Source organism: Lepidochelys kempii, chromosome 4 (assembly GCF_965140265.1).
Source record: "Lepidochelys kempii isolate rLepKem1 chromosome 4, rLepKem1.hap2, whole genome shotgun sequence".
Lineage (NCBI taxonomy): Eukaryota > Metazoa > Chordata > Testudines > Cheloniidae > Lepidochelys > Lepidochelys kempii.
This window is the reverse complement of record NC_133259.1, coordinates 15,939,348-15,960,522: the sequence shown is the minus strand read 5'-3', so window position 1 is coordinate 15,960,522 and position 21,175 is coordinate 15,939,348. Positions and strand designations below refer to the sequence as shown.

The window sequence follows — 21,175 nt, the reverse complement described above, 5'->3', positions numbered from 1 at the left end:
CTTGGGGAAGTTTTAACCTAAGCTGGTAAAAATAAGCTTAGGGGGTTTTCATGCAGGTCCCCACATCTGTACTCTAGAGTTCAGAATGGGGAAGGAACCTTGACAGTAATATTGATAGAGCATTTTATCTCCTCTGAGTCTGTTAGTGTATGTTTACAATAGACACCCTAAGGAGTGGATTATTAAGTACTATTATTTGCATGACAGCAAGGTCCCCATCTGAGAGTAGGACCTCATTATGCTGGGTGCTGTATGAACACACAATGAGAGACGGACAGACATTGAACTGAAGGGCTTATAGACAAAAGACAGGAAGGGACACAGAGACAGGAAGTGACTTGTCTAAGGCCATAGAGCAGGCCAATGGCAGAAGCAAGAATGCAACTCAGGTCTCTTTACTCCTAGCCCAGTGCCATATCCACAGGGTCACCCTGCCTCATGATAAGGTGTAGAAAAGTGTTTCCTCTGTTCATCTATGTCCTTAGGCCAGGCCCATCATTGTGGTGTCTGAGCACCTCCGACTGGTGTGGTTTGAAGGGATAGAGGAGGCACATAGTGTTATTAGCTGTCTAGTCACAGATTCAGCACTTAGCCGGACAAAATACAGTATGATTGTCTACTTTTGAAGCCATACACTGCAGGCTTGAAAACTTTACCTGTGGGAGACCCCAAAAGGCTTTTAATGAGCTTCAGTGCACATGGATTTCACACTACTCGCTAGGCATTCCCCCTGTTTAATTACAGCGCAGCTGTATAGAGCTTAAAATGTAATAAAAGCGGGTTAGTGAAAACTGTACATAATGGTCCTTGATTTCCCTGTAGGCTTTGAAATCTCTGTTAGTTACCTGCCTGCAGGCCTGGAGTTTCTTTGCCAAGTCTTCCCTTACTTATCCACAAGTCCCCCTCTGACATTTCAGGGTGTTATCCAGAGCAGTGAGGGGCTGTGTCATCGCCTGCCCTATAACCTGGGGTGCCCTTCAATGCTTTGCTGCTGTAACTCCCAACCTGAATCACCCACAAACAGCCAATAGTATGCAGATGCCCAAGTGTCTGTGTATAACTGCAGGCTGCCAGCCACACTCTGGTCTCACTCTGGCTGTGGCCAGCCTGGGTTACTACTGCAAGGTGACCCCAAGGCACTCCCAGTCTTGGATTCCGCCCCCCCCACCCCGAAATGTATGTTCTGTACTGTCCAGCCCTCTCCTGGACCATCCAGAGATATTAAGTCCATTGTCCCTCTAAGAGAACAATACATGAAAACTTGTCACCTTAAATGGAGTTACCCAGACAATGTAACTTTAACCCCCTGGACTGGATTAAATAATAAAACAAGTTTATTAACAAAAGATTATAAGATTCTGATTACAAATAATGAAGCATAAAAGTCAGAAATGGTTACAAGAAAAAAAAGATAAAATGCTTCCTCGTGCCTAACTTAACAAACTATATTTGATTCAAGGTAGAGTCCTTACCACAGCTTCCAGCAGCATAACTGGCCAAAACCTTCGGGTCAGGACCCCTCCCACAAAGTCCAACAGCTGTTTCTTTCGTCTTCTTAGACGCAAAGAGGGAGGTGGACATGGCGAGAGATACCTTGGGGTGTTTGCCCCTCACTTTTATAGTTCAGCCCTCCTCATAAAGTTCCATCCAGCTGAGCAGAAGGAGACCTGGAGTCTGGAGAGGAAAGATGCATCATGCTGTTTTCTTTCACCTGTATGTGCTGAGATGTAGATTTGCTTTATTTTGTTTCTTTTCTCTCTCGCTGTCTGAGGACTCTGTTTACAGGTTATATTTGGTAACCACACATCCCTTTGTTTAAGACCTGCTTGATCAGTGGTGCTTTAATATGTGCTAGGTGAGTTTGAACATGTGCCTTAAGCATTTTACAGGGGGGATTTCATAACTTTACACACAGTGTTGCTACGTACATTTTAATTATTGACAGTGCGGTATTAGTTTTTAAATCCCTCACCAGGCACATTTGGTACAAAGATGAATACAGTAGTGCTGCATTTGGTCACACCTCAGTGCATAATTTCTAAAGGAGTTCTTTATGAAGTGCAAGCCCTTTGTGTTGTGGAGGTCAGCATGGTTACAAGGCAGACATTTGTGGGCAAGTAACATGAGAGAGTGAGCCCCGTGCATGATGCCAATAAACAAGGAGGAAAGCAAAGTAAAGGAGATCTTAGAAATGGGACCTAATATTGTCTGTTCAGGCAGAGTAAATAATTTCAGCTTTGATCTCAATACATACATGTTTGGTGACAGAAGAGGAGGCTTCTGCATGACTATGTACAATGCCAGCTGCCCCGTTGGCCTAAAGAACAGAATCTAACACTATTGTTAAATGTTTGTTAATGAAACTCTTTCCTTTGCACACTCCTCATCTCCTAGGAATACAGAGATAGCAGCAGCTTCAAAGATTTTTGTCACTTAACCGTCTCTCCTCATATTATAATTAATGTTGTTGGAGGAACTGATCACTTCTGTATATTAATCCAGACAGTCAGTACATTTAGGGCCCAATTGGGCTAAGTATCAAATGGGGAATGGAAACTGTGGGCCAGATTCTCAGCCAATGTAAAATGACTTAGCTCCATTGAAAAACATGGAGTTATGTTGATTTACCCCAGCTGAAAATCTGGCCATGGAAGTTTAAATTTATGAAGTTTTAGTGGATTTTTTTTTCTTTGGGGCAGGGGTGATGTGGATGGAAGGAGAAGATATTTTGTGAAAAACAAATTGTTCCATTCTGAAATATGCAACATGGAAACAAAGGTGTGGGTTTGTTTTGGTTTTTTTTGGTGAAATTATTTAAGCTCTAGTTTAAACCTCCTGTGGGGTGTGTGCACTCTGTCAGCTTTACTCACTTGGCTCTGAAAGCCTGGAACATGTAGGTTGAGAATGCTGCTTGCAATCTTGTCAACCCCAAGCATTCAAAAATCATAAATCTGACCTCCAAGATCAGGAGATTAAAAATAAAAGGGATTCTTCTTATATCTTTTGGTTTCTGAACCTTCAGGGTGTACTTGGGTCTGCTTTCAAGTTTTTCTCCACAGCAATGGGAGCTAGAATTTTCCTTAAAAAGAAAAAAGCAGAGATTCTCACCTAATCATGTGCTTCCTGTGGATGGGTCTTAAAGAAAAACACCAAAATATTGTGAGATTCAGGATAAAACTACAAGTTGGCAAGTCAACTGACTTTTTGAAAAATGAGAGGATAATTCTGCTTCCTGGTCTGATGTTAAAGTGGTGTATGAAAAACAAACTGGAAGCTGTAGTATTGTTCATCTGCAGAGACTTCCATGGCATCAGTTCTCAAGTAGTGCGGTGCTTTCGCATTCTGCCAGTGATACTGGTGTCTTTGCTGAGATGCAAGGATGAGAGGAGCTAATTAAAAAAAACAAATTGTAGATTTCCTCCCCCTTTCTTAAGAATGAGCCTGCTTACTAGACCTAGTGCATCTCTTCTACTGCCTCCAATTCAATGGTGTGCACTCCCACCGTGAAATGGGAGGGGATGAGAAATGGCTGATCCAGCCAAGGTCATATTCTGCTGAAGTAGTACAATTGCCCTAAGCAAATGAGAACTCCTAGGCAATAATACTTGAACACCATCATAAATGTAAGAAACAAATTATATTTTTCTGCCTCCATGTCTCTTCTTTGGCTCCAGTTCTGCAGAAACAAATGCACATGCTTGATTTTAAGTCTATGTCCCATGGAACTACTCTCTAAAAAGCTAAGCATGTGCATAACAGTTAGCAGAATCTGGGCCTTTTGTCTGCTGTATAGGGGTGGGGGCGGAAGCCAGCAGTGGAAACAAACAAGCTGCCATTGAAATGCTCATGAATTAACACAGCAAGACAGGATAATAGTTACAATGTGTCATGAGAGTAAATAAATACCTGAAAATGCACATTTAGACCATCATTTAAATGTGTGCTGTTTATTCCATCATAATAGCTCTTGTGGAGTCCTTTCTGTTGGGAAAGCAGCATGTACACTATTTTTAAACAGTATTATTTGCCTAATAGAATAAAACAATATAGCTCTGAAGGTTGCCGGTGTCAGCTGTTATCCAGGGGTGGTTTTATTTTACAGTACGTATTTTTGCATTGGTTTAGTCTCAGTCTAGATCAACTGCTCTGTTGTCTGCCACCCCACAGGACCGACGCTGCTGCACCAATTCCGCACGCTCCACGGTTAGGGACAGCAGAGTTTACTTTCCGTGCTTGCGTAGGACCAGGCACAGCTGGCTCTTACACAGGTGCAGTTAATGTTATAGGGAAGCAGCAGTGCAAGGAGTGCAAATCACAAAGGTCAGTCACAGTTGCAATCCGTGAGCTCAGGAACTTCTCCCTGCACGCTCCCTAGGGGGTATTCAGTGTCCTTAAAAAGAGGTGGGGAGGAGGCAGGGCCACCCATGGAGGAGCTGTAAGCAGGGAGCTGTATGCTCCTCCCCTTATAGGTGTGTAGTACCTGGCAAACTCCCACTGTGCACTGGGCTCTCCAGGAGCATTCCACCTCTCCGGCACAGAGTGCTGCTGTGCCTTTTTGAGTCCCCAGTGACCGGCCTCTCTGTTAAGACTCAGCCGCTTGTTACTATGGTGGCAGTTTTTGTGAGGTGGCCATATTCCCTGGCAAGTAGACAGAGCCCACCAAACTTTCCTTTCACATACACCACTAAACAATCTTCCAGTAATATCAGCCTCTTTTCTTGACCCAGCTAGGGTGGATTTGAACCAGTGGCCTAGAGGTATGAACAACTTTATGTTCTAATACTCCAGAATTGCTTTAATGTTTGACAACATTTCTTCTTTCCTTATCTTCTCTGCTGAAACATACATTGGATTTGTCCAGTAGTCCTGGATGGTGGAAAACATGTAGGCTCCTCTCATGAAGATAGGGAGCGCAGAGATTCGCTTGTGCATATTTTAGCCATGCATGAAAATAAAAGTTGTGGTTTTTGTGCAGCCTTTGAGCGCTTTGTGCACTGGTTGAGGTTAGAGATGACTGAAGTGTGTCCAAGGGCTTTTAAAGGGCACTGACTGTTAAACATCTGGGAGGCATACAAGGTTTCATGATAGTAATCGAGTACAGAAACCTCTTACTAACTGTTCTTTAAGGTTTGAATGGGAGCCCAGCAGGTTATGATGGCAAATTTCCTCTGTAAAGTAGCCTGAAGTGGTTTATATGGGAGGCATTCCTAGAGAAGATGCTGAATGAGTATTAAACTATCTGATCATCCATTCTATGTGGATCCCAGAATGGCAGCAGATTCCCCCGCTCCCCCCAAAACACACACACGTATAAATAATCTATGCTCTAGTACGCATTATTTGAATCAAATATGTTTGGACCATTTTCTTATTTTGATAATCCTTCAAAATCCACAGTGGTTCCCAGAACACGTTGTCCATCTAACACATGAAGGTCAGGCACTTAAAAGGAACGTAAAGGCTCTCCTAATTCCAATTCAGCAGATCAGGGAGATTTTTATGAATGACATTTAGCCTCAGCAAAGTGGTTTTCTTCTAAAGGCTGTCTTCTGCTCTCTCCCAATGTTCCCATAAATATTCAGCGTGCTTTCCTTAGGCCTGATTTCAATCCTACTGAAGTCAATGGAAAGAGCTCCCATTGACTTCAGTGGGCTGTGGATCCCCATTGTATGGGATAACAAAAGATGGCAGTGCAGCCAAGTAAATAATCTGCATTTACAATATCCCCCAGAGCCAACCAGAAAGATGGCAAAGTTGAGTGAGAGAGGGCCTTTGGATGTGTTTTTTGTGGAGTGGGCTCACAGAACATTGTTATTCCAGCCCTTAAACCGGTGCCAGACTGTTAATGTCTTAATGCTTATTCAAGTGTCAGGGACTGCTGGCAGATGTCAGAGTAAATGGGAGGCTGTCAATAAGGAAATTACTTACCATTCACAGGATGATTGCTGCAGTCTGTCAGGTAGCATTTGAGAGGATGTCAGGCTGAAAGGGGGGGAAAAAAGAAGAGAGTGGTTATAAATGTTGTTTTGCTTTTTTAATCTTTGGGGGAGAGCCTCCAGCAATGGCAATCATAAATCAATAGCTAAACAGAAACAAGGACCCCAACGCCCAGCCTTGGAGCCTTGCTAAAGACTTTTTTCTTTGAAGACATATGGCATTGAAATCATCATGTGAGCCATCTGCAGCATCCACAGAAGCAGGAATACCATTAGTGCAAAAACCACCCCACATCCAGCAGGCATCAAATTTCCCCTATATGTAAAAAACAGAAAAGATCCTAAATGGGAAGCTTTGTTCATAGAATGTTTTTAAAGATAATTTTAATTGCACAAAGTTTCTCTTCTGCTGGATGATCTGCCTTGTAGTGGGTGCTGTGCGTGGTTCTCTGCTTGGTCCCCGTCTGATTCCCTTCGTTTGACCCTGTGACCACGCTCCTGTCCCTGTTATTTCATTAGTTGTCCCCCGGAATTACTTGGTTTCCAGGTCCTGTGGATCCCCCTCTTAGGCTGAGGGGGGGATCCTTTAGCAGTTCCTGGATCCCAATAGGAACTAAGAATAACACCTAGTACACAGGTTTCAGAGTAACAGCTGTGTTAGTCTGTATTCGCAAAAAGAAAAGGAGTACTTGTGGCACCTTAGAGACTAACCAATTTATTTGAGCATAAGCTTTCGTGAGCTACAGCTCACTTCATCGGATGCATACTGTGGACAGTGTAGAAGATCTTTTTATACACACAAAGCATGAAAAAATACCTCCCCCCCCCACCCCACTCTCCTGCTGGTAATAGCTTATCTAAAGTGATCACTCTCCTTACAATGTGTATGATAATCAAGGTGGGCCATTTCCAGCACAAATCCAGGGTTTAACAAGAACGTCTGAGGAGGGAGAGGGGAGGGGGTAGGAAAAAACAAGGGGAAATAGGTTACCTTGCATAATGACTTAGCCACTCCCAGTCTCTATTCAAGCCTAAGTTAATTGTATCCAATTTGCAAATGAATTCCAATTCAGCAGTCTCTCGCTGGAGTCTGGATTTGAAGTTTTTTTGTTGTAATATCGCAACTTTCATGTCTGTAATCGCGTGACCTAGTACACACTGTTCTAGTGGCCAGAGCAGGAGACTGCTAGGCAGGACTCCTGGATTCTACTCTTGACTCTAAACACTCATTTGTGTTTGACCTTAGGCAAATCACTTTACCCCTGTATACCTTAATTTCTGCATCTATAAAATGGGTTTCAGAAAACTTACGTGGCTGGCTCACAGGTGTTGTGAGGCTTACTTAGTGTTCATACAGCTCTTTTGGGATACTTATGTGAAAGGCTCTATGAAGTGCAGTCTTTTATCTCCCTCAAGAAGGTTTGTTCATATTCAGGGCACAGACAAATGGAAGGACATAAGGAATGTAAAAAACTGCCAAGGAAAAGGCTGCTTAGGCAGCTCCTCCTTTTCAGTTTATCTCGGTCCAATACTTTTATCTGCCCTTTCTCCCCATAAAGATGCCAGATCTAGTGAAAATGCATTTGTTCCACTGTATTTGCTTTGATAGGCTCAAACCTGCAAAATATTTCTGAAAAATTCGATCATGGTAAAGTTATGTCCTGGATGCCCCAAATGGAAAGGGACGGAGGGGAATTTACCACATAAAAAGGGACCAAATTCTGATCTAAAGAATATTTAGATAAGTAAGATATATTCGCATCAGCAGGCCTGATGAAATTCATCTTAGGGTATTTCAGGAACTAGCTGAAGCAATCTAGGAACCATTAGCAATTACCTTTGAGAACTCATGGAGAACGGGTGAGGTCCCACAGGACTGGAGAATGATACTATGTTTGCCTATCTTCAGAAAGAGGAACAAAGAGGACCTGCAGAATTATACACCAGTCAGCCTGTCTTACATACCTGGAAGGATACTGGAACCAATTATTAAACTATTTGTAAGCACCTAGAGAATAATGAGATAAGTAAAAGCCAACATGGATATGTCAAGAACAAATCATGGCAAACCAACATAATTTACTTCTTGACAGGGTTACTGGCCTGGTGGAAATAATAGATGTGAGATATCTTGAATTTTAGTGAGGCTTTTGACACAGTCCCACATGACATTCTCATAGCAAATTAAGGGCACTTGGTCTAGATTAAATTCCTATAAGGTGGGTGCACAACTGATTGAAAAACCATCCTCAAAGTGTAGTTATCAGTGGTTCATTATTAAACCAGGAGAACATAACTAATAGGATCCTGCAGGGGTCAGTCCTGGGTCTAGTACTATTCAATATTTCCATTAATTAATTGGATAACGGAGAGGAGAGGATACTTTTAAAATTTGCAGATGACACCAAGCTGGGAGGCATTGCAAGCACTTTGGAGGACAGGATTAGAATTCATAACAACTTTGACAAACTGGAGAACTTGTCTGAAATCACCAAGATGAAATTCAACAAACACAAGTGCAAAATAATATACTTAGGAAGGAAAAATCAAATGCCCAGCTAAAACATGGGAAATAACTGCCTAGGCAATAGTAGTGCTGAAAAGGATCTGGGGTTATAATGGAACACAAATTGAGCCAACAATGTGATGCAGTTGCAAAAAAGGCTAATATCATTCTGTGGTATATTAATAGGAGTGTCATTTGTAAGACGTCGGAGGTAACTGTCCCAGTCTACTCAGCTACCATCTCTCATGGAAGGTGGAGTAATTAAGCCGACGGGAGAGCTCTTTCCTGTTGGTTTAGTGCGTGTTCACCAGACGTGTTACAGCAGTGCAGCTGCATCGCTTCTAGTGTAGATGGAGCTATAGGCCTTGTCTACACTGGCAAGTTTCTGCGTAGTAAAGCAGCTTTCTGCATTGTAACTCCCGAGGTGTACACACTGCCAAGCCACTAAGTATGCAGAAACCGCACAGTTGCAGCACTGTAAAAAAACCACCCCGACAAGAGGCGTAGAGCTTTCTACAGCGCCACGGTGTCCGTATAGACACCCTGGTCGATTCCAGCGCTGCGATTGGCCTCCGGGAGGTATCCCACAATGCCTGTTCTCACCTCTCTGGCCATTGGTTTGAACTCTCCTGGCCTGCCTTCAGGTGACCAACTGTGAACCCCACCCCTTAAATTCCTTGGGAATTTTGAAAGTCCCCTTCCTGTTTGCTTGGTGATGCATGCAGTGGTCTCAGCGCATCTTTCCAGGGGACCAGGCCTGCTTCACGCACCAGGCGATCCCTGGCTTGGAGCAATGCCGAGCTGCTGGACCTCATCAGCATATGGGGAGAGGAGGCTGTCCAGTCCCAGCTGCGCTCCAGCCTTAGGAATTATGGTACCTACGGACAGATTTCACGATGCATGACAGAAACAGGCCATGACCGGGACACACTGTGGTGCAGGCTCAAAGTGAAGGAGCTGCGGAACGCCTACCACAAGGCACGAGAGGCAAAGTGCCGCTCTGGTGCTGCGCCCACGAGATGCCGGTTCTACAAAGAGCTGGATGCAATATTCGGTGGCGACCCCACCTCCACTGCAAAGGCCACTGTGGATACTTTGGTGGCTCGCGTGCCAGTTGAGAGTGGACCAAGCCAGGAGGAGGAATGAGGAAGGGGAGGGGGACCTAAAGGCAGAGGACAACTCGGAGGTCAGAGATGCATGCAGCCAGGAGCTCTTCTCTACCCCAGAGGAGGCTAGCCAGTCACAGCAGTCAGAGCTTGGCGAAGCGCAAACAGGAAAGGAAGCCCCTGGTAAGTGGATCTGATTCTGGGAATCACTGAAGCAACTTGTTGGAGACAGGAGAGTTGCAGAAAGCAGGCTTGAGTCTGTGTGATGCGCGTACCACCACATACCTTGTCTGAGTGGCAGAACAGGTTGATTGACTCCCTCACTTCATGGGAATCTGCCTCCGAGATCTCCACGAAACTCTCATGGAGATACTGGGCAATCCGCTGCTGCAGGTTCTTTGGCAGAGCTGCTTTGTTTCTTGCCCCATTAAGGGTAATTTTCCCATTCCACTCTGCCGTCATGGGGCTGGTGGGGGAGGAGGGGAGGGAACATAGGTCTAGGGCAGAAGCTGCCATCTTGGGGAAGACCCTCCCTCTATTCCCTGCTCACCCTCAGAGTGAGATATCTTCCATAATGAATACAGCCTGTGGAAAATGTGGGGACATTAATAATTATAACCCCACCCCTACAGTGCTGGCTCTCCCCAAGAGCCACATGCCCAGTGTATAGTATGGTCCTGGAACAGTGATTTCACCTGCCCCTGTGATTACTCATGATTTTGGGGGTCTTTTGGCTCGTGGGGGCTTGCCTGGGGTCAGCCACTTAGCGATAGGTACGTGAATAGTGGCTGTGTTTTAAAGCACTGAATCAGTGGTCTGTGTGTGGCAAACAATACTGCTCCTGTAAAATGTTGCATTTTGGCTTCACAGAGATGACCTTGGGAGCCCAGCCTCCCTCTTCGTTATCACCAGCTGAATGGCTGTGCAGAATTAGAAAGCGGCCAAGAAGAACTAAGGAGGTCCTTCTGCGTGATGTCATGATGCACTGAGTGGTTGAAAAACAAGAATTGAAGGAGTGGCGGGACAGCGAGAAGAGGGACCGCAAGGAGAACGCGGCGCGCCAGAACGAAGCCACCGAGCAGCTCTGAAATGTTTTGGAGCTCCAAGTGGACACGCTCCAGGCACTACTAGCACTGCAAACCGAGCAGCTTCGTGCCCGCCCTCCCCTGCAGACCCCAGACACTGCCGGCACACTCCTGTCAACCCCCTGGCTCCAGTCTGTACCCACTGCGTTCCACTCCGCCCCCGTCAGAGCCCAGCACTGCGGACTCCCAGTACCCACCGCACTCAACACCCGTCCCTCTGCAGTTTAGCCTTGCTGAAGTACAGTACCCGCTGCACTGCACTCCAAAAGAGGAGGTTGGATATGATCCCTGGACATATACATCTTTAACCGTCCTGGGACCCCACCTCCCCCTGGGAACTTCCCTTCCCCCTCTGCCCCCCTGCTGATGTGGTTTTTTTGTTTGTCTCTCTCCTCTGGTGGTTGTTTTTTAATAAAAGAATTGTGTTGGTTTGAAAGCACTCTTTAATCTATCAATTGAAAGCAAACAGAGCCCTGCAAAGCAACAGGCAATTTTCTTAAACCTTCACAGTGCATCGTCTGCACTAATCACCATCACCTCCTAGCATTACAAGCACTGCATTCCCAAGCACAGCAACAGATATTAGTGGCTTTCAGCTTCAAATTGCTGCCTCAAGGCATCCCTGATCCTTATGGTCCCGCGCTGCACCCCTCTAATAGCCCTGGTCTCTGGCTGTTCAAATTCAGCCTCCAGGCGCTGAGCCTCAGTGGGCCAGCCCTGAGTGAAGCTTTCACCCTTCCCCTCGCAAATATTGTGGAGTGTACAGCACACGGCTATAAACATAGGAAAATTGTCATTGGCCAGGTCCAGCCTCCCATATGGCAGTGCCAGGGGGCCTTTAAACAGCCAAAAGCACACTCAACAGTTATTCTGCACTTGCTCAGCCTGTTGTTGAACTGCTCCTTGCTGCTGTCAAGGTGCCCCGTGTATGGCTTCATAAGCCACGGCATTAAGGGGTAGGTGGGGTCTTCCAGGATCACAATGGGCATTTCAACTTCCCCTACGGTGGTCTTCTCGTCCGGGAAGGAAGTCCCTGCTTGTGTCCTCCTGAACAGGCCAGTGTTCCGAAACATGCATGCGTCATGCCCCTTTCCGGACCAGCCTGCGTTCATGTCCGTGAAATGCTCCTGGTGATCCACAAGCACCTGGAGAACCATAGAGAAATATCCCTTCTGATTAATGTACTCGGTGGCTGGGTGATCTTGTGCGAGAATTGGAATAAAAGTACCATCTGTTGCCCCTCCGCAGTTAGGGAAGTCCATTTGTTCAAAGCCATCCACAATGCATTCACGTTGCCCAGAGTCACGGTCTTTTGGAGCAGGATGCGATTAATGGCCAAATGTCGCCGTTCCCACTCCAAACTGGTTAGCGACTGATCAGTAGCAGTCTGGAGTAGCCAGTTTCCACAGTGCAATTGCCACGCGCTTCTCCAACAACAGGGCAGCTCTCATTCTTGTATCCTTGAACCGCAGGGCTGGGGCGAGCTCATCACGCAGTCCCATGAATGTGGCTTTCCTCATCCGAAAGTTCTGCAGCCACTGCTCATCATCCCAGACGTGCATGATGATGTGATCCCACCACTCAGTGCTTGTTTCCCGAGGCCAAAAGCGGTGTTCTACTTTGGTCAGCACCTCCGTGAATGCCACAAGCAATCTCATGTCGTAGCTACTATGCATGGTGAGATCAGTGTTGAACTCCTCTTGCCTTAGTAGTTTAAGGAATAACTCCGCTGCCACTCATGACGTGTTAGTGAGAGCAAGCAGAATATAGGTTAACAGTGCGGGATCCATTCCTGGAGACCGAAGAGGCAGTACACAAACTGTTGAAAGATGGCGCCAAATGCAGATGGAAGCACAGGGATTGCTGGGATGTGAAGCAATGCATCATGGGGCATTGGGACTGGACCCAGGATGCCCTGCGACCCCCTCCGCCTTCTCACAACTGTTAGCAGCAGAAGAGGAAGAGGTGCTCTATGGGATAGCTGCCCAGAGTGCACCGCTCTGAATACCTCTGCAAGTGCCACAAGGGTGAACACACTATTGCGCAGGCAGCTGACAGTGTGAACACACAACAGTGGTTTCCCTTCAGCGCTCTCTGAGCGGTGCTGTACTTGCTGGCGCTGTAACTCTGCCAGTGTAGACATACCCTAGTCTGGTCTCAGCATGGAGGGGATGGACTTGTTCACCTCTGAGTCCCTTCCAGCCTTACGTTTCTGTATTCTATGATCAGTAGCCAGGTCTGATGAAGCACTGGTTGTCGTCTTCATACTGAAGACACCACAGCCCATTTCACCTAATGGTTCTCTACTCATGGCCTCATGTACACGTATAACAGGAGAGGCAACAGAATGGAACTCTGTAATACCTCACATGAGCGAGACTCAGAACTCATGAGCAATCACCCAGAACTACTCTCTGAGTCATCTTGGAGAAAGAAAGAAAGAAACTAGTCAAGGAATATTGTCTATCCCCTCAACATCCCTAGCCATTTCAACTTCTTTGTGGTCAATGCTATCAAAGACGACAGAGCTAAAAGAAGAATCTTCATTTGTCTCCAGAAGGTCATCACCACCTAACAAAACCACAGCAGTACTATAGTGAGTACTGGCCTGGGTCCTGAAAGTATTGCCTGGGCTGCTTTGACACACCTTCTGTATAACCTCAGCAGTATTGCCTAGTGGATAGAGCACTGGACTGGGACACCTGGGTTCTATTCTGGCTCTGCCACTGGCCTGCTGGGTGACCTTGGGAAGTCGTTTCACCGCTCTGTGCCTCCGTTTCCCCATCTATAAAATGGGCACAGTGATGCTCACTTCCTCTGTAAAGTGCTTTGAAATCTACTGATGAAGAGCTAGATATTATTATTATTAATAATATTTTATTTTATTACTTCTTTATAAAGTCTTCAGCAAATTTAGTTGCCAATTGCTAACAAGTCCCTCCTGAGCATGTGCAAATTGAGATTTTTCAGAACCTTATACTTGGCCAAATTTGGACAGTTTTTCATGGGAATGGCAAAAAGCATAGCCCTGACCTCCCTCCTCATGCCACACCTCCCGTGCCAAATTTCAAGTCTCTGCCCAAGCCATGGTGGCGATAGAGCTTCTCAACGAGAAGGTTGTAAGAAATTTTTTTAAATAGGCAAAACAACATATTTTTCCCAGCAGGAGAGTGGGGTGGGGGGAGGTATTTTTTCATGCTTTGTGTGTATAAAAAGATCTTCTACACTTTCCACAGTATGCATCCAATGAAGTGAGCTATAGCTCACGAAAGCTTATGCTCAAATAAATTGGTTAGTCTCTAAGGTGCCACAAGTACTCCTTTTCTTTTTGCGAATACAGACTAACACGGCTGTTACTCTGAACCCAGTATAGAAAATTTCACCCTAAACGGTAAAGTTTGGCAAAGTTATAAATAACTGAAAATGGGGTCTTACAGTGGGAAGCATTAGGCAACAGCGCACCAGCTCTGCCTATAATATGGTCTGGGGAAGGGGGGTGTACACACATATACTTAATATCCACGCACACATGCAGCTAGACTATTGTTTCAATTCAGCAAAACATTTAATACATGCTTGAGTCTATCCCTGTTCAACAAAGCATTTAATCATGGGCTTAATTTCAAGCTTGGAATTAAGCATGTTTAAAGATTTGCTGCATTGGGGCCCATATTCTAAAAATCTGCAGTCTACCTATTTCTGAACTCTGAAAAAAATTTGGGGCCCTGATCCTGGAAACACGGTCATGCTTAACTTCATTCATGTGAATATCTCACTGAATTCAATGGGTTTACTTGTGTGTGTGTAAACTAAGCATGTATATAAGTGTTTGCAGGATCAGGGCCTTAGTCTGGATTTTGGGTCATATTTATTTTCTAAACCTGTGTATTTCACCCGATCCCTATGAGCTGTACTCTTCTTTGGGTGTGGGATTCTATCAAATGCCTTTTAAAATCCCAGATATATATTGTGCATTGTTAATATGCCATCTGTACGGTGAGCTAGGTGCTACTTTTCATTTATTCTGACCTATCCCTATTTGAAGCCATGGGTTCATTTTGGCAAGCCTTAACGGCTCTTAAATTACCAATAGTCTGTTTTTAATGCGATCCTAGTTAGATTCTGTTTGAATAAACACAGGACTTAAATGAAACCTGATGTCTTCCCCCTTTATATAGAGAAATGCTATAAACCACAGAGTTGGGATTTGTGTTTGTTCAACTGTGACTGAAAAAAATATATTAACCAGCATCAACTGCTCCCTCTCAGCCATTCCTTCCTTCCTTCCATCTGCAGTGGTTCCTTTGGATGAATAGCATCCATCATTTGGGTACTAGCTGATCATGCAGAGGGATTAGTTCACATTAGTCTAAAAAAAGAACCCTCAATCCTCTCAACTCTTGAATGGAAATAGAAGGATGTGTCTTCATGAGGTTAAGATTTTTAAAAACTGGGAACCTAAATTTAAGCTGCTAAATCCATGCGTAGATTTCAATGGAACTTGCATGTACTTAAATACTTTGTGGAATCAGGGTCTCAGTACCTAAACATAGATTTAGGAGCTTAACTTTAGGCACTTGGTTTGTAAAATCTTGGTCTAAAAATGTATCACCACCACTGTTGAGATTAACCAAACTACAGAAAATAATAACTAACCTAGAGAGAAATATTGTTGTTTGTTTGCTTGTTTGTTTGAGCAGGGATATTGTGGATTCTACAGTTCTTTTGATTAGGCTTAAATTGACTTAAGATAAACCAAAATAGGCCATGCATAACTTGAAACTTGGGTGTCTACATAGGAGTTTGCAACAATTTAACTTGATCAGATTAAAAATGCATTTAAATTAAACGGTTTCATCTCTCTTGTGTGGACACCATTATACTAAGCAGTGTAGCCTAATAACTTTGTCTGGCAGAACATTGTCTTCAAATAATAGGAGTAAAATTGGAAATCAGTCCCCGGCACCTCAATGAAGCACTAACTTCAAAGCCTAATTAAGGATAACATCACTTGGGACTTTTCAACCAAATATGGGCCCCTGCCAGAGTATTTGATTACTCCACCTTCCTGCTGCGAAGCCTAATGCTAACTAGATGGGTACAGTGCTAAAACAGGATAAAGGCTAGGGAGGGCACAGGGAATGTGTACAGAGCTGGTGCATGTTTATGTGGAGAGAGTTAGAGGAATAAAATATACAGGCTTTCTACTAAATAAAGGGGAGGGGAGAGGACTAGCAATATCACACCACTAAAGCCAAGTCAACATTTAAACTGCTAGGTGTGAGAATCCGCTCACCCTTAAAATGCAGCCAACTTTGGGATGTAGCACAGCAACCAGGGGGACAACTAATGAAATGCAGTTTTGAACAAGGATGGTGGAGGAGCAGAAGGAAAATGGTGGCAACTACCTCAAACTAATCAGCTTAATTGATCCCAGTCTGTTGTATAATATTCCTTTATGCATTTATAGAGCTTTATCAGGCCTCCCCTCAATCAATTTTTATTATCATGATTGCCATTGTTTTATAAATGGGAAGAATAAATAAGTAAATTGACTGAGCAATCCAGACATGACCTGCTTTTGAAACCTTGACTGTTTCCCAAACCTCCCTGTGATATATGCTCTCCTCTGAACTCTTGTCAGATTGTCACAAACTGAATGCACTACTCCAAAGGAGGCCTAAGCAACGCCATACGGAGCAGAGGAATTACCTCACCTATTTAACATGGGATATTCCAGTTAATACATCCCAGTATGATGTAACGCTTGCCTCTTTTGCACTGGTGAGTTAGACACAATCTATCATTCACTATAATCTCCAGGTCCTCTTTTGTGGCAGTGCTCTCTGCCAGTATTACTCCATTCTAACTTTGTGCTTTTGATTATTCTTCCCCGTGTAAACCATTTGATGTTTATTCCTTCAGTCCTGATTTTCATTTTATGGCTTTCAGTTCCTTTCTCTAATTTATGAAAGTCACCTGTGTATCCTCCAAGGTGTCTGCAATGTGTTATTATTTATTATTTAAGTGACAGTAGCACTCAGCTTAGGATTGGAACTGTTATGCCAGCTGCTCTTTAAACACAGTTGTAGGCATACTCCCTGCCTGGAAGACCTTAAAATCTAAAGCCCCAGTCTTATGAAGCAGTTCTGTGTGGGCAGATCCCCGTGCCTGCATGGAGCCCCTTTGAAGTCAATAGGGTTCCATGCAGATGTCTGCAGTGTTGACTTGTGCCTGAGGCTAAAGTCTATACTGCAGACTGCTGGCATAGCTATGAAGAAATGTGATTCCCTAACTGATGTAGCTGAGCCAACAGACATCCCTAGCGTGGATGCAGCTATACAGGCAAAGCAGCACTACTACCCGTGCAACTTCTTGCTTGTGAGGGCTAGTTTTACTATACCAGTACAAAAGTAGCTTTTCCAGTATACCTGCCTCCGCACTAGGAGTGCTTTTGCTGGTACAGTATATCAGTATTCCTAGTAAAGCCATGGTCTAAGAAAACAAGTGATATAAGGGGGAAAGAGGAAGGAAACAGCAAAATGTATACAATTTTTTTTGTACAAATATATATAAAAATTCCCCTAAGTCTAGAAAAAGAAATACAAATCCTCCTCCTTTTGCTGGCAGATTTCCTATAGGTGTTACAGCAAAAGCGGGACTTATGGAAAGATTTAAAGGAGTAAAAGAAAACATGTGTGAAACTTCAATAAGGAAAGTTAGTTCCTATGTAGCCTACATGGGATCTTTTGGAAAACTGGGACCTGCCTACAAACATCAGTGGACAGGGCCAAAATCCATTGGTAGCCAGGGAAAGTTGTGTAGCATCATGTTTCTACATATGGTTGTTAGATTGGAAAGAGGGCCAAGACATGTATTTACTCTATGAACTTTGATAGGAATTTTTATTAAATCATTTGAGAAATATGAAAGGTAATTAAAGATGATATTGCACAGAGTTAAGATTGCACGAAACGGCAACGTTAAAGTTTCCACAGCAATTTTCTGGATGCACAGTGCATTTATTATCAGTAAGGTCACAGTCACTTAGTAATGTCCTGATTCTGAAAGGGGAGCTGTGCCGGGTGAAAGGTCTGCATGTTTGGAGCCCATTGCTGCCTCATGTCTACACTAGTGAGCGTACAGCTGCACTGCTGTAAGATCGCTCGTGCAGAGCTCTCCCATCGACATAATAAAACCACCTCCCGCCAATGTAGCATTATCCACAGCGGCACTTTTGTCAGTGAAACGTATGTCGGTCAGAGGGCTGGTTTTTTTCACACCCCTGACCAATAAAAGTTTTACCGACAAAAGTGCGGGTGTCGACATAGCCTTAGTGTTTGCAGGATCTGAGCCAGCAGTGCTCCTGCCCCAGGGTCTTCAAATTAAGGTCCTAATCCTGCAAAGACTTAATCATATGCCTACCTTTATGAACTGTGATTAGTTCCATTGAAGTCATGTGTAAAGTTAACCTTGAAGTTACCTTAAGTCTTTGTGGGATTGGAGGCCATAGTCTTGTCAACAGTGGGAATTGTTACTGGTATAACCACCTGTATGGGAAGTTATTCTGGCCTGACACTGGCTCTTTCCTTGTTGTTGATTTTCGTCCCCTTCCCAAGCGAGATAAAGGCCACCTAATCAAGGCCCTCCTCCCCCAATAAGAATGACTACAGAGGGCATAATATTATATAACACTACTGGTTTAAAATCAGGTCATGTCGCAGGTCCCCCCCCCCAAATAATTTTCCCATGTGCACACAGGTGCTGTAACAATTTGTCGGGGGGCGGGGGGTGCTCAGAGCTCTTGAACCAAACTGTAAACCCTGTACATGATGGTAACCACTGCAAGCCAGGGGTGCCTCTCCCCAGCCCGCCCCGTTCCAGCACCTGGGTGTAGACAAGCCTGGGGCAGGGAACAAACAGCAGAGCCAGCGAGATGCAGTTGCAGGAGGCTTGGGGGGGGGGCGGCGGACACTCCCGCACTTACACCCCGGCTGCCCAGACGCGCCCAAAGCTGCAGCGGGGCAACCCCCACCACTTGCTCCCGGAGAGGCACCGTTTCCCAGCGAGGGCAGAGGGCGCTCCGCCAGGGCCCGGCCCAGCCCAGCGCCGGCCGGGGGCGGAGGGAAGGGGAGGAGCGGGAGCGGGAGCGGCTCCGGAGGCAGCACAAGGAGGAAGGCGAGGAGGGAGCGAGACCGCGCCGCGGCTGCTGCGGAGACCTGAAGCCTGGCAGGGAGCCCGTCCCGCGCGGTGGCTCCAGGGGGCAGCAGCGGAGGGTGGGTGAGTTACCTGCGGGGGTGCGCGCAGCGAGCGCGGGGGGAGCCCGGCCGAGGCAGCCCCGCGGCTCTGGGAAGAGGCGACGCCGGGCCGCTTGCGGGGAGTTTCCAGCCACCGTCCGGCGGCTCTTGCCGCTCCCGGGGGCGAGGGGCTCGCGGCAGCCGCGCTCTGTGAGAAGCCCGGGGCGGGGGGGGGGGGGTTTGGGGAGACTCCGGTGAGAGACAAGTGTTGCTGGCTCGCTGTGAAGGGGGGGGGTTCCTCTGCCCCTCGGATTGCGGGTCCCCCAATCCGCATCCTCCCCTTGTTTATAGTGACACTGAGATGCCTTCCCCGTGGTGCCTTCCCCCATGATCCGGGGATGCCTTTTCAGAACCCAGAGCAGAGGCGGCCGATAGTTATTGTAGGACCGTGCAAAATAAGAGGGCGGGAGCGTGAGATGTGCGTTTATGGGCTTCTGTTTTTCTTTCCAGCGGGACGATGCTGAGACAAAACCTCAGATCGATGTCCTAGAGGTCGCGCCGGCGAGCTTAAGTGGAGGGTGTAATTGCTGTTAAATGCCTTGAGCTTCGAGTGTTTTTCTTGTCTGTTTCGTCTACCCGGGCGTTGTTTTGGTTCCCTCCTTGAATCCAAGGAGTCAGCAGCACCGTGCCGTGACTGCATTGTGTGTGTGTATATCTAAATATAGTGCCGGGTGAGGTGCGGGTCTGCCGGGCTAAGGGTGAGACAATATCTCCGCAGAGTTCACAAGGGGAAGGGTGAGGAATCTTGGGGATCTGAAAAGTCAGCCTCGGGTATGAATGAATGATTCATTTCATCCCACAGAAAACTAGGGGCATATGACCGCGTGTAGTGATTGTGGCTTTTAAACAATATTTTGGATGCCTGGTGAGGTGGCCTGAGTGGGTATGTATCTTGCTTAAACAGCAAGCGAATACTTTTAAAAGCGAATACTTTTCTCAGTAATATGGGAGGAGATTGTAATATAAACATATCCTCAATAGTTTCATTTCACTTGAGCTGTGTTTCAAAAGTACAGTTGTAAATAAATCTGTGTCATTTTAAAGGAATGATAGCATAAGGTGCAGACTTGTGCTGCATAAACCTCACCTGAAGAGACTCCCATAAAATCTTGGCATAAGATAAACAGGCTAAGTGTATTGGACAATTTATAGGAGATCCAAGTGGCCAGTAACCCATGCTGGGAAACCTTTACTAATACCTAATGCACATAAGAAAGATCTAACCCTTATTTCTGCCTCTGAACAATTTTGGACTTTGATGCCAAGTTTGCTCCATTGGCACTAGGACTAATGGTTGAGGTGGTGGGGATGTCTTCTTAAATAAGTATGGCTGAAACAATCAGTTGTAGGTTTTTAACCCTTGGTGACAGAGGGAAGGGAGTGCTGGTTTATTAGGGAGCATCTATTAGCACATTTTATTACTAGCTCCCTGTCAGTTGCTTTTTCTGGTTATGATAAATGCCTGTATAGTTTCGTGCTTTAGCAGTCCCTTTCCACTGAGCTTTTTGAAGCAGTTATATGAATTCCAGGCACATGGTATCAGACTGTCACAGTGCACCTCTACCCCCAGCTTGTTTCGGTAGCGGCTGGCTTTGCATGTTCCAGCAGTTACACCACTGAGAATTTAGTCAACATTTGCACCTGTTACTGTGGCACTTACAGTGAGATGTCATTATAAAAAACAGAAAGATCTTACTGAAAGGGGCAGATCTGGTCTACACTGTAACTTTTGATGATGGGGGGGATGGCTAAACTATGTGTTCCGCATGGATCGTCTTGCAGTGAAGATACTACAGCCCATGTGTTAACCATGTAGCCAAACTATGCTACAGCACTGCAAGCATCTAATGTTCTAACTCCCAATATGGTGGTAGCTACAGGATAGATGGGACTTTTTATGTTTATCTTTGCATAACTGGATATTTTAATATGCAAGTTACATCTGTGATAAGCTGTAACAAAGCCAAACTTTTAAAACGGTTTAGTGTAGGACTGGTACTCTCCACAATCCTAGGTGTTTCCGCTTAAAATGATCAGCGGTGAAATAGCTCAGTAATGTTTAAGTCGTCAGTAAGGGCTGGGATTTTTTCTTTTTATTCTAAAGGTGTTGAGTACTTGCAGTTCCCATTGACTTCCGCTGGCATCTGTCTGCTCAGCACTTCTAAAAATAGGGCAATAGATGTCACTTTTCACTCCATTGAGAAGTAGAACAGGAGAGGTACACAGATACCTCTGTGTGTGTGTG

At 45.3% G+C, this 21,175-nt stretch overlaps 1 protein-coding gene across 3 annotated transcripts in view; it reads left to right on the top strand.

Annotated features, from left to right (window-relative positions):
- The window catches only part of RASGEF1B (RasGEF domain family member 1B), a 336,760-nt gene that overhangs the window by 278,838 nt on the left and 36,747 nt on the right, over positions 1–21,175 (top strand). The window contains exon 1 of one of the 3 annotated variants that reach the window (XM_073340491.1): positions 18,794–18,909. The exons of 1 other annotated variant lie outside the window; for it this stretch is intronic. The gene's annotated coding sequence lies outside the window, so the exon portion shown is untranslated. Of the gene's footprint in view, positions 1–18,793; positions 18,914–21,175 lie in introns of those variants that run through there. One more of the 3 variants, XM_073340490.1, reaches the window with a different exon arrangement.